Source organism: Drosophila innubila, assembly GCF_004354385.1.
Source record: "Drosophila innubila isolate TH190305 chromosome 3L unlocalized genomic scaffold, UK_Dinn_1.0 0_D_3L, whole genome shotgun sequence".
NCBI classification, from domain to species: Eukaryota; Metazoa; Arthropoda; class Insecta; order Diptera; family Drosophilidae; genus Drosophila; species Drosophila innubila.
The window spans coordinates 11,393,661-11,405,523 of NW_022995376.1; positions in this window are offsets into that span (position 1 = coordinate 11,393,661).

The window sequence follows — 11,863 nt, forward strand, 5'->3', positions numbered from 1 at the left end:
TGATTTTTCAGTGAAAGCTTTAAATTGCCTCATTTTAAGGCCATTTGACGCTATGGCTAAAGCTGCCATTATCACACCCATACACACGCCATACACAATGTTGCATACGCACACATATGCAAATTGTTTGCAGATATGTATGTGTATACACAGTTGGGCACACACAAGAGCCAAGAGCGTGGCCAACTGGCGCTTGGTCATATTGAGTATAAACCAGGCCGATAGCCAGATAGTTAGCAAAACAAGGCGCCTACTTCCGTTGCCTGGCAAAAACGCATTTCCACAGACGAGGTCTCGGCCAGGCCATGGAACTGAGCCTGGTTGATTGCACTGGGTGCTGTGTCCATTGGGACTGAAGCTAGCAGGACTTGGGCAATAATTGAAATTATCATTAAGCCAAAACGAGTCTCATGCCAAAAATGAAAAAAAGGAGAAAACTTTTCTGTTGATACTTTTACGGCAACAGTGAAGTATCTGACCCATTAAATAGGTGACTAAAGGGTAGAATAAAGGGTATAATAAAGTTCGTTAGACTGGCTGTTATAGACAAAAAACGACCCTATAAATCATGTATTGAATCGAATAATCAAAGATATTTATGCATCGTCTTGAAAGGTAAAGAAAACCAGAATTTTGAATGGTTGAAATAATTTAAAAAAATTAAATATTGTCTTCCTTGTCATAATATGTATTTATTATAGTACCTTTATTAATATTTGCATATATATACAAATATTAAATGGGAATCATCCAAATTGATCTTGTGTTTCGCTTGATGGTATTTGTTATCGATTTGATACTTTGGTCATATTTATTTTTTTTCTCGTCCCTTATCGAGTCAGCTCTTAATGTTCTGTCAAATCTCATACACTCACACATACATACATAGATCAAAGGAAGTGCCTTGCATAAAATGAACTCTCGAGTTGAAATCTTTAAGCCACATTGCAATTGTTGCTGTTAGTAGTCTTGTCCTCCTTGGCTCGTCCTGAATGCATATCCTAAGTGGACCTTAAAAAAAACATTGCCTGTTTGCTTTTAAAATATGCAACAACAACAACACTCATTGGCAGCATATTTATGCGATTAGATGCAACCAGAAGCGGTTAACTGACAGCTGGAAGCTGCCTCAGACAGGACACGCACGGAATCAAGAGGCAGACTCAAAAGAAAGGGAAACTGCTACGTTGGCAGTTGGTTTTTGGCTTTGTAAAATATGCTTGTCTCCCGTTCCACCACACACACACACACACACATCCGACTTTCGAGAATCACAAAAAATGTACAGTAAAAGGACAACATGCCACCGACAGTTGCTTTTACCGTTTTGCTTCATTCTTCTTATGTAGGCTCAAAAAAAGGTGACAATGGCTCTGACAAACGAACTAAATGGATAAAATGGACGGCAAATGTGCACCGGACAATGAACATGGGAACGATGATGGGTTGGACCCAAAATGACAACTCACATATGTGTAACATATGTGATTCTGGGGCGGATCGACTTACTATTGTGAGACTTAGGCTTAAGCAGGAAAGGCGAAATGACTAGGGAATGCCCTTTGGACAGATTCGAAGCAACTCTGCGAGTATTTACCAACACTGATTTGCGCCTTACCACAAATAACTCTGGTGAGAAATTAATAAAGCTAAGGTCATGATAATATAGGTTCTATTTTGAGAACATATAGTAGACAAATTATTACTATGAATATTTATTGATTACAAATATTTAATTTAAAAAAGTAAAATTTAAAAATATTCCTAAGTTACGTTTCATATTTATAAAGATCTGAAATATCCCTTGTGTACACACAGACATGGGATTGTATACATACATATGTATTAGCACAGAGTCTTGTCAGAATATTTAATATAAGCGTTTTTTTGTTTGTTCTGACCATGTTATTGTGGAAAAAGCCATAACGAAAGGGTCAAAATCAAACAAATTAGAATTTTTTATCATTTGCAATAAAGGCTGTTACATTTCTTCAGATCTATTGAATGCTCGACTGAAGGATATGCTGTAGTATACTCTATTTTCTATTTCCTCTTCTCTCCTCAATATGCTTCCCACAGCTGACAATGGACTTTTAAATAACTCTGTGTCTTTATTATACGATCGGTAAATAGAAATGCGCATATTCAAAAGCCATAAGCACCAAAGTCATAACTTGTTCAAATGCTATTTAGCCACAATTCCCGTTCAATCAATAACGGGTGAAAATTTCATACGCTACATTGGATGTTGAATGCCACATGCATTGAGTATAGCAAATAATTAGCTATTGTATTATGTGTGCACGTAATTATAAAGTTGTTTATGTGTGAGTGTATTAATGGAATTCTGTGTGTGTGTGTATGTGTGTGTGATTTTAGCTCATATCTTATTTGATAATCAAACTACTGCAGCGGATTATAAAGCACATTTCAAAGATGATGGAGCCATTATACGAGTATTGGTGTAAATGTGTGTAGATGTAAGTGTATATGTGTTGCAGATAATGCACTCCTTCACATTGCTGCCAATTGCATCTTATTGGTTGCTGTTGCTGTTGCTGCTGTTGCTGCTGTTGCTACAGCAACCACATTAACAGCAACAGTTGCTGCAGTGTCTTGTTTGCAAATGAGCAGCCATAATTTTTTCTGGTCAACTGACTTTCTCCGTCTGCATCGATTACCTTCATGTCCATCTGCATCTGCATCTTCATCTCCATCTTTGTCTCGGTTCTCCAAGCGAATTTGATGAAGCAGCCATTGGGGAAGAAGACAAGCGCAGACACGTTGACATGCCGCTTACTGTTGGTCATCCCCCCTCCCTTGCCCAGCCTATCGCAGTGACACCAACAATGTAAAAGTTGCAACAATTTCGTTGCCAAATGAAAAGGGGGCACTCGGAACGAATTGCGAATCATTCGATCAACGTTGTCGCGACTTACAGCAAGTTCTACAGATATTGACATATTCTCCTCTTGCTGTCCTTGTTGCAATTGCGATTCGAGTGCTCTTTAAACAGCAAGAAAAAAGCGTGAAAAAAAGAACTTAACTTACGAGTACATTTTCCATAAATTGCGCTTTTTCGCCATTTCTTTTTACATACATTTTTATCTGGATTTTGCTTTTCCTTAAGTGTCTTCATCATACAAAAAAATAAAATCAGATTGAAAATTCAATTGGATATGATTATGGTAAAGTTACAACACATACAGAAAAGTTGTTTAATATTGCAAAGATTGTTGATTTAACAAAGAATTTAAAGGTTTGTTTCAGTATACTATAAACATTAGATTGTGGTACGGTTCAGGGCGATTTAAATTTGTCAAAGGTTGTGTACAAATATAATATTCTAGCTTATGTCCCAGATTTATCAATATTTTTTAATTTTTACTTTTTCAAGCGTTATCAATTTTTATATTATTTTTTCAGTTTCAAGCAGCTTAACAGCGTCCTCTGATCTGTATTTTCGAATGTTATCATTTTGCGGCTGCCATTTGCTATGATAGTTAAAGAACTACTGCTCTTTTTATAGCTGACTGTTAACATTGCGATTGTAATGATTTTATTTATAAAATAAAATGAAAGCACATTGATTATGGTTGAACTTTATGATCAAAATCTCGTACAGTTTTCAACGCGAATGCCAGTTTGCTTTATCCACAGCGAAATGTTCTTATTGGAGAACTGCAGCTGCGGTGCTAAAGGGTGAAGGGTAAAAGAAAAATGGTAAGGGTTTGCTTCAGTTACAGTTGTTGCTTCTGTAGGGTTTACTTTGTGGTTGGGTTGCCTTAGCTTTTTGTTCAAATTTCTCAAAATGACAAAACTTTGCACCCGCCAAACCGTTGCCCGTATTTGTTTGAATCTTTGCACTTTTGGCACTGGACAAAGTTTTTAATTAGTCTTTGATAGGAAACCGAAACTGAGTTGCTAACTTTAAACGTTTGGTAATGTCGATCCAGATGGCTTGTTCTCAATTGCTCCCAGTATTTCTACTACAACCAGTGCTTTTGTCTGTTGACTTAAGTTTTTGGGTCGTGTATGCCCTGCAAGGGGTTAATCAAAGTTCGGTTTACCTGGGGCTGCTTAGTGTGCGATATGGCTTTGGCTTTGGCTTCAGCTTTGACAACAGATTCAACTAAACACCCTCACTCACACACACACACACACACACACACACAGACAGAGAATTTGCTGCATTTGATTGCACACGCCGCAAGTTATGTGCCAATGCCGAAATTACGCATACGTCATGTGGCAGTGACAAGTAGCGCATACACATGTTGTGCCAATTAGGTGTGTACTACACTGCGTATACATATCAAACTACTAGTTATACACAGATATACTCGTGTATCCATATATATATCTGTATGTATCGTGTATATCTTATCTCTGTAGCAATGCACAATCATGTGTCGCCTGTCAGGCAACTATGGCGTCTGCTTCTGCTTCAGCTACTGCCACTGCTACTGCGTGTGGCATTTGTCAACTGATTTTCTGTTGCACTTTGCTTGAAATACATATGCATGCCACTTTTATTGCCACATGGCTTCGCTCTCATCTCTGTGATCCGCCATTCGCAGTGTTTTTTGTGCTTGCCTGCATTCTACATATAGCTGAGCGTAATTTTAATTTACAGTGACAGCCACGAGCCACGCCCTTCCATTCCCCGACAGCCCACCAACCCACCAACCAACCAACCATCTAGTCAACTAACCAACCAACCAACCCACCGACAATCCCACCCATCTCCCATCAGCCATCGGGCAATGTTTAGCTTAAATTGCTTTTTCGCTTAGTTTTAGTCGCTTAGTCGCGTCTCTGTTTCTGTTTCTCTCTCTCTCTCCCTGATTCTCTTTCTTTCTCTCTATTTTGTTACTTGGTTTCACAGCTGCATATCTCGCATTTCCCTCCACTCGTATCCAACGGAAAGTAAATACTTAATTATACCAAAGAGTGTGGCACACATCTCTTCTTGCTACTGGCTTACAAGCCAGCTTACATTATGCGCATCCTATTGAGGGAGCAGTAAGAGTGTCATCTTTCCCCATGCAACCATTAAAATTATAACACCGAAACGGAGACACATTTTGATTTCAATATACTACATACATTTAAGAGCCGCAGCAATAGTCAGGTTGATTATTGTCCAAATATTCTAGTTCTAATTGTATTTAAAAGGCTTATCTTATATTTAATTTTCATTTTACTCCGATCTTACTCATTTTTTTTTATTAAAGATCAGTTGATAAGTTGCAGAAAAAACAAAAACATTCCGTATATAAATTATTCATACCTGTTCAAGTCTTGTTAGTTATTAAGTTATTAATTCAGACTTCTGGATTTTGGGAGAACTTTGATTATAGGCAGAAGAAAGAATTAGTTTTATACAGTTAAATAAAAATATATATATAAAGAAACTTACTTATGTGTATCTATCAGCATAATAATATAATAAAATCTTTTTTCACCCGTAGCTATTATTTAATTCAGTATTCCTCTTTTTATACAAATTCTTTTTCTACATTTTAAAGCTTCTCCTTATCAATTTATTTTAATGCTGCAATCTGTGATGCGTTCTGCTTCTGCTTTTGCTTCTGGTTTTGATTCTACTTCTGTTTCCAATTCAACTTGCCTTTCTGCTTCTGGTCCTGTCGCACAGTGCTCGATGCCGTGAGGATTTGCTGTCATTTGCGTTCTGGCTTTGCAACTCCTTATCATCCCCTATCCCCTTATCTCCAATCACTTTCGAATCCCTGTCAAACGCTAAAGTTTGCGCGTGCTGGCAGCAGTAAAAGTTTCTAATATTTTCAACACCTCAACATGGGAGATAAGATCTCTTGCACGTTGTCGTGCTGGTCTCACAACCTTTTAATTAGTTGAATTCTATGCATTTTCCGAACTGAAAAAAATAGAAGAAAATGTCGAATAGAAATTGTGGCTGGCAAAACGTAAGAAAATGGGAAAAGAAAGAAGAAACTTTGCACTTTTAGCATAACTTTTCTAATATTTTGTTATAATAAAGTTTCGATGTTTGATAAAATGTGGCAAATACAAATTGTTGAGCCGTGTAACACGGTTCTTCGGGCCAAGCGGAAGTAATGGTTTGTTGAGTTAAGAAATGACTGTAATTTTACTCGTAATTAAATTTAAGTAACTTTCATAACTCTCGAAATTAAAATCTACTTCATTTGTCGATTAACTGCATCAAAATAAATTGCAGACATATGTTGTTCATTGGCAACTTCATATCAACGCATCATTTATGCACATTTTCCACACTTCTCTCGAAAGCATTTCTCTTACTTTTTATTATTTGGTGGACTTACGTCAATGCAACTGACAATTTTTCAATCTCAGCCCGAAGCCGGCGTCAGAAATAATTGCAAAATGCATCAATCAGCTGTCAGAGCTGATACTTGACTATCGTTCAGCATGAGCTAAGCGATGAGTAAAACCAGAAAACCAGTAGAAATGCTGCACGACTAGCAGATGCCCTGTAAACAGAGATCTTATCGGTTGGATATTATTATATATTTATCACACACAGCTGACAATTCGATTGGTTAGGCGAGAAACACTCTCTCATTGATTTTACTTGTATAGGGTATCCCAAATTGAGTAGACGTTACTTGTGTCGTTTGTCAGCTGCAGCTTCCATGCCGTGTTCATATTTTGACAGGCGACGAGACGAGACGAGTCGAGTTGTGTTGAGTCGGGTCGTTCGCTAGGGGATGATGGGTCACTTTTCAATTTTTTCCGGGGATGGGCACTTGAGCCTGTCGAAGCAGCTGCTCATTAGCTGAGATTACGTTGTTCTGAATGCCCGGTCTAGACCGCATTTCCGATAATTGTTCCTGTATTGGCAGACGTCAAAAGTTTCGGTCGGCCCCAAAAACTAATTCGAGCACAAAAGTAAAGAAACTTGCTGCGTGATGCCGCAATGCCGCAGTGGCCACAGAAGAAGACTTCGAGAAGGACGACAACAAGCCCGGAGGATTATAGGCGTATGGCAAAGCGCAACCGGCCAGTTGCCTGTGGTTTCTCTCTTCTCTGCTCTCTCTCTCTCTCTCTTTTCTGGCTAGTTGGCCAGCTAATGCGGTCGAGATGTCGTCGTCCGGTTCTGATTGATTTTACATGCCGCATTGTTGTCTCCCTGTCCTTGTCCTTGTCCCCGCTCGGCCAATACTTTTAATTGATAATTGCGGAAATGCATGGAACCAACAGACCGCAGAAAAGTTTCCAATATATCAGCTACAGGCAACAGAGCCACTTCCAATGACGATGGCTACAGTTCAATGTTCAAATTGGCGGCCAATGCCATTTTATTATATCGTATATATAGTGAAGTGGTAGCTTGTAAATGGAAATCAAGCAAATTGGTTAACAGCCAGACCGCAAAACCTTTTAATAATGGCCAAATGGAAGACAAAGCAAAAGGATAACGACAAACAATTGAAATAGTTGGCCTTGTTAAAGGACAGAAACACCAGAGTGTATTCCAACAGGTAAGAGATCCTACCCAAAGGACTCGTTGAAGAAATCGTCCCACAAGTAACTACTGAAGTTACTTAACTTATGTAACTTACCCTTTCAAATTCGACCCTCTGTGCACATTTAATATTCATGCTGCGTTTGGGTTTTCGCAACATACACAAAGCAAGGACGCTCAGAACTTTAGCCAAAAATCAATTATACACCATGAAAATATGATACGAGTGTGCTGCTAGTGTGTATATGTGTATGAGTGTGTGTGTGTGTGTGTGGGTATTCTGAAGGAGGCATAGCTAATATAACGTGTAATTAAGCCGCGTTTCGTCGACCGAATCCAGTGGGAAATGCTCAGGTCCTCTAAGGACACTGGACGCGAATGAATTTGAAATGCTGGCAACGTAATTGCCAAATTACTTGGATTTTTGCTAACAGTAACACTAAACGCATCCGCGAGTGTGGAATTTCAATAAAATATGCAAGGTACACCATGCCCACTGTCAGTCAACATTCCTTTATTCGCATTCTCATGCTCATCCTCATCCTCATCCTCATCCGCATCCGCATCCGCATTCTCATCCGCACAAGAGAACAACAGCAGCGTCTGAACAATGGCATCACGCATACGCAGCGTGTGCAATGCGAACCGAATGAAATCTGTCCTACAAATTAAACGACTCTGAAAGCTTAAAGTGTGTATGTATGTATAAGTGTTGGTGTGTGTGTGTGTGTGTATAGTCATTTGCGTAACTTATTCGTTGTTCATGGATTGCTGCTGACCGTGTTGAAGCCACTCCAAATTGATTTGGCCTATGTCCTTGATTGATTCAAGCCATTAATGCAGCCGACTGCCTACACACAGTCTATTTACTTTTCCAAAGAGAAATTGTGTGGCATTTTATCACGTTGCCTGTGATTGGCTCAAATTTGTTTGCCTTCCAAGGCGACTGAAAGAAACTTTTTCAAAAAATCAACTTTAACTAGAGATGAGTGCGTGATCTGATTGATTTGCACACATCGAAAGAAATTTGCAATCGCCATTTGATTTCTTTTATTGATATTGTAAGCACTCCTACAGCTTATTTTAAAATCACTGAAGTTTGTTACGTTAACTATTGATAGTACATATAACTACCAAAACCGTACTGCTATAAACGTTTCGGTTAATATATATATAAAGATTCATCTGATTTAAAGCAATCGTTAAATTTAGTTTATATCATTCTAAATTCTGCATAAAAAAGGAATTGCTTTCATGAACTACGATGTTGATGACTCAGAGGGATACAGAGTTTATGAATGCTGATTAAATTCAACTAGTTTTACTAGAGGGCTTTAGTGTAGATGTCTCCTAAATTGTAAAGATCATTTTTATTCTTAACTTAATGCTTTAAAGTGCTTCGTAATAGAAAGATTGTCTTCATAGCATGCATTTAAGTCAAGTCGATAAAGTGTGAGTTCCATTCGGTATTTTTACCATTTCCGCTTTGGGTTTACTGTTTACGAACCTTCTTTTTGTTACCTTTTTCCTCGTTCCCTGCACTGTTATTGTGTGGGTGTGTCCCTTTTTTTTCGCTGAGTAAAGTTTAAAAGGGAGCTAATTTTCTTATGTCTCAAATTTGGCAGATGAGAGAAAAAAGGGTTGCATAACTGTGGCTTGGGTTTCCCAGAGTTTCCAGTTGTAGTAGCTTTTATGCTAATGTGAAGAGGCAGCGCACCTTGGAAACTTGCAGTGGCCTTTAAGAGTAAACAGAGGTATCCTTAAGCTTCCTGACAGGACAGCCCTTCGGTCGCAGTTGCCACTGGCTGTGTTAATTACTGCGGCGAGCCGAGCACTCATGAGTCATGAATCATGACTTCCGTCTTGCCACGCAAATGCCACCACTGCCGCCTTCTAATTATGTCAACAAAAAGCGAGTAAGACGGCACTAATTGAGTGTGGTCGACTAGCAGATGCTCTTCATTTACTCACATACTTTCAAGCAGAGTAGAATTGATTATTTGGTGGTACACAGGGTATGCAAATAGCTTGGCAACAATTAAACCGCAAACGTATTTAGTTCATGTTGAAAGTCCTTTCGAGTTTACTGTAAATAGTTTAACCAATCTAACAAGAAACGTTCTGGGGGAAAAGCGGTTAGAGGAGGGGAAGCCAGCTGATGTAACGGAACTAAACACGACAGTACCATAATGAAGCCGTCTTTCTCCAACAATTTCTCCTCCTTTGTGTTGTGTGTGTGTGTGTGTGTGTGCGTTGGCATTTTGGAGTTTCCGCATGTGGCAACTGCGGTAAGCCGACAATTTGTGCAAATGCTTTCAGATAGCTGAGTTTTCGAATTGCCTCTGCAACTCAGAGTAGTTGTTATTTGCTTAGCCAAATTAGTCTTAACTCATTTGGATTAATCGCATAGTCGAAAGCCCAAATAAGTCAAGCAGTGTCGGACGAACCTTTTTGATTGTAAAATCACACGACAGTAAATAGAAAGAAAGAGAAGGAAGAGAAATAAATCAACAACCAGTTGACAAAAGCAAACACAACCGCATTTAAAATGTTTATTATTTATAATAGTTTTATTCACCTTTTTGCTTTTACTTGTTTCTCTATATTTAAACTTTGGTTTTTGTATATTTATTGGTATTTAAATGCAGTATGTAACAATATGTTGGCTTAATATTAATAAATATATCAAATATTCTGTTTTCACTATTTACCGTGACAAAAGTTTTACATACCAATAAAAAAAAAACATACAAATTGCATACGTGTGTAAAAATGTACAGCATATACATATAAAGATTTTTTGGCAACTGACCGTGAACTAAAAATATAAATATAAAATATGTAAACATGTTGTGTAAACTTGAAATCAAAATGAATATTTTTGATTTGTTTACTTTTTTTAATATTTTTTTACTAGATCTCTAGATATACACTAATGCTCGCTCGTATATTGTATTTTTTTGATTTCTTAAATGTTTTATTAGAGCTGGTGTGTTAATCCTTTGAATTTCCTTTTTTATTTCGGATTTTTAATTGCAACAACACACGCATCGCTTTGCATCGAGTTGAACGTATTTCTTTGGCATTTCCCTATATATAGTATATATAGTTGTATTCATAATTTTACCTTTATTTTCACATATTTAAACGAGTATGTACGTGTAGCTCGGTAGTACTATATCATTATGTTATTTATTAATGGTTTTTATAAGATTTGCTTATTTATTTGATTTTAGTTTTGATTTTTGAATATTTGATGTCGCAGATGAGTTTAACTGTAGCAGAAACTGAACTTTTAAATGCATTTTTCCTGCAACTGTTTTGCTTGAGTAGTTTCTAATAAAAGTTTATAAAAAGAAACTAAATAAATTTATATTTATATTATTTTCTAATATATTTGAGTTAGCAACAGTGAATACGTAAATAGTTTACAATAGTAATAAGTACAATCATTTTATATTTCATAAAGGTTATCTCAGTACCATTAAAATCTCTTGTTTGATATGACTTAAATAAGTTAATGGTATATTTGCAACTATATATATTAAGATTATAATGAATCTATGTACACTAATGACCGCGACACACACATATGAATGCAAAGGATACTAACACTATTATGTATGCCATGGACTTTTTATTATACTCATTATTAATTTATTTATACAGGTTTCACTTCCATTTAATTATAGCTAGTATTTTCTGTTTTGAACATTTCTACGCTAAGCTTTTGAATTTGTGCAGATCAGTTTCATTTATATTTGATAAATAATTCAATTAGTTGTTAATACAAAGAAAAAATAGTTTTATTTGAAATTGAGTTGAATATTAAATTAACATATAGTTGAGCTCGCCACACAATAGATTGTCAATTTATTGTTTGTTAAACAATTTGATCTTTTTATTATATACTCGCGCTATTGCCATACTTTATACATATATGGAAAATCAAATCAAAACGATTTCAATTAAAATGAATTTAATTAAATTTTGCTGACCTGTCACAATTTTTTTCTCTGTGTTTTCCTTTTTTTTTTTTTCTCGAATTTTGATAACAATTTAAATTGTTTTCTTTGCGCCAATTAATTTATTACAATATTTTTTTATTAAGCCCCATACTTATGCTGCCTTCGGTATTCATTAGTTTTCGCTATGTATTATCTGTAATTTAATTATAAACAAATATGTAACAACAAATGCACATAAAAAATTTCATTATGAGACTTATGAACACTTTCAGCTATGTTTCTCTTAATGCCTCGTTTTTTCCCACATTGAATTTACGCAATTTTTATACTTTTGTTTGTTTATTAAAAATATTAATCAGTCATTTGAATGCAATGAATTGCAGTGAGCACACACAGTCATCTGTTA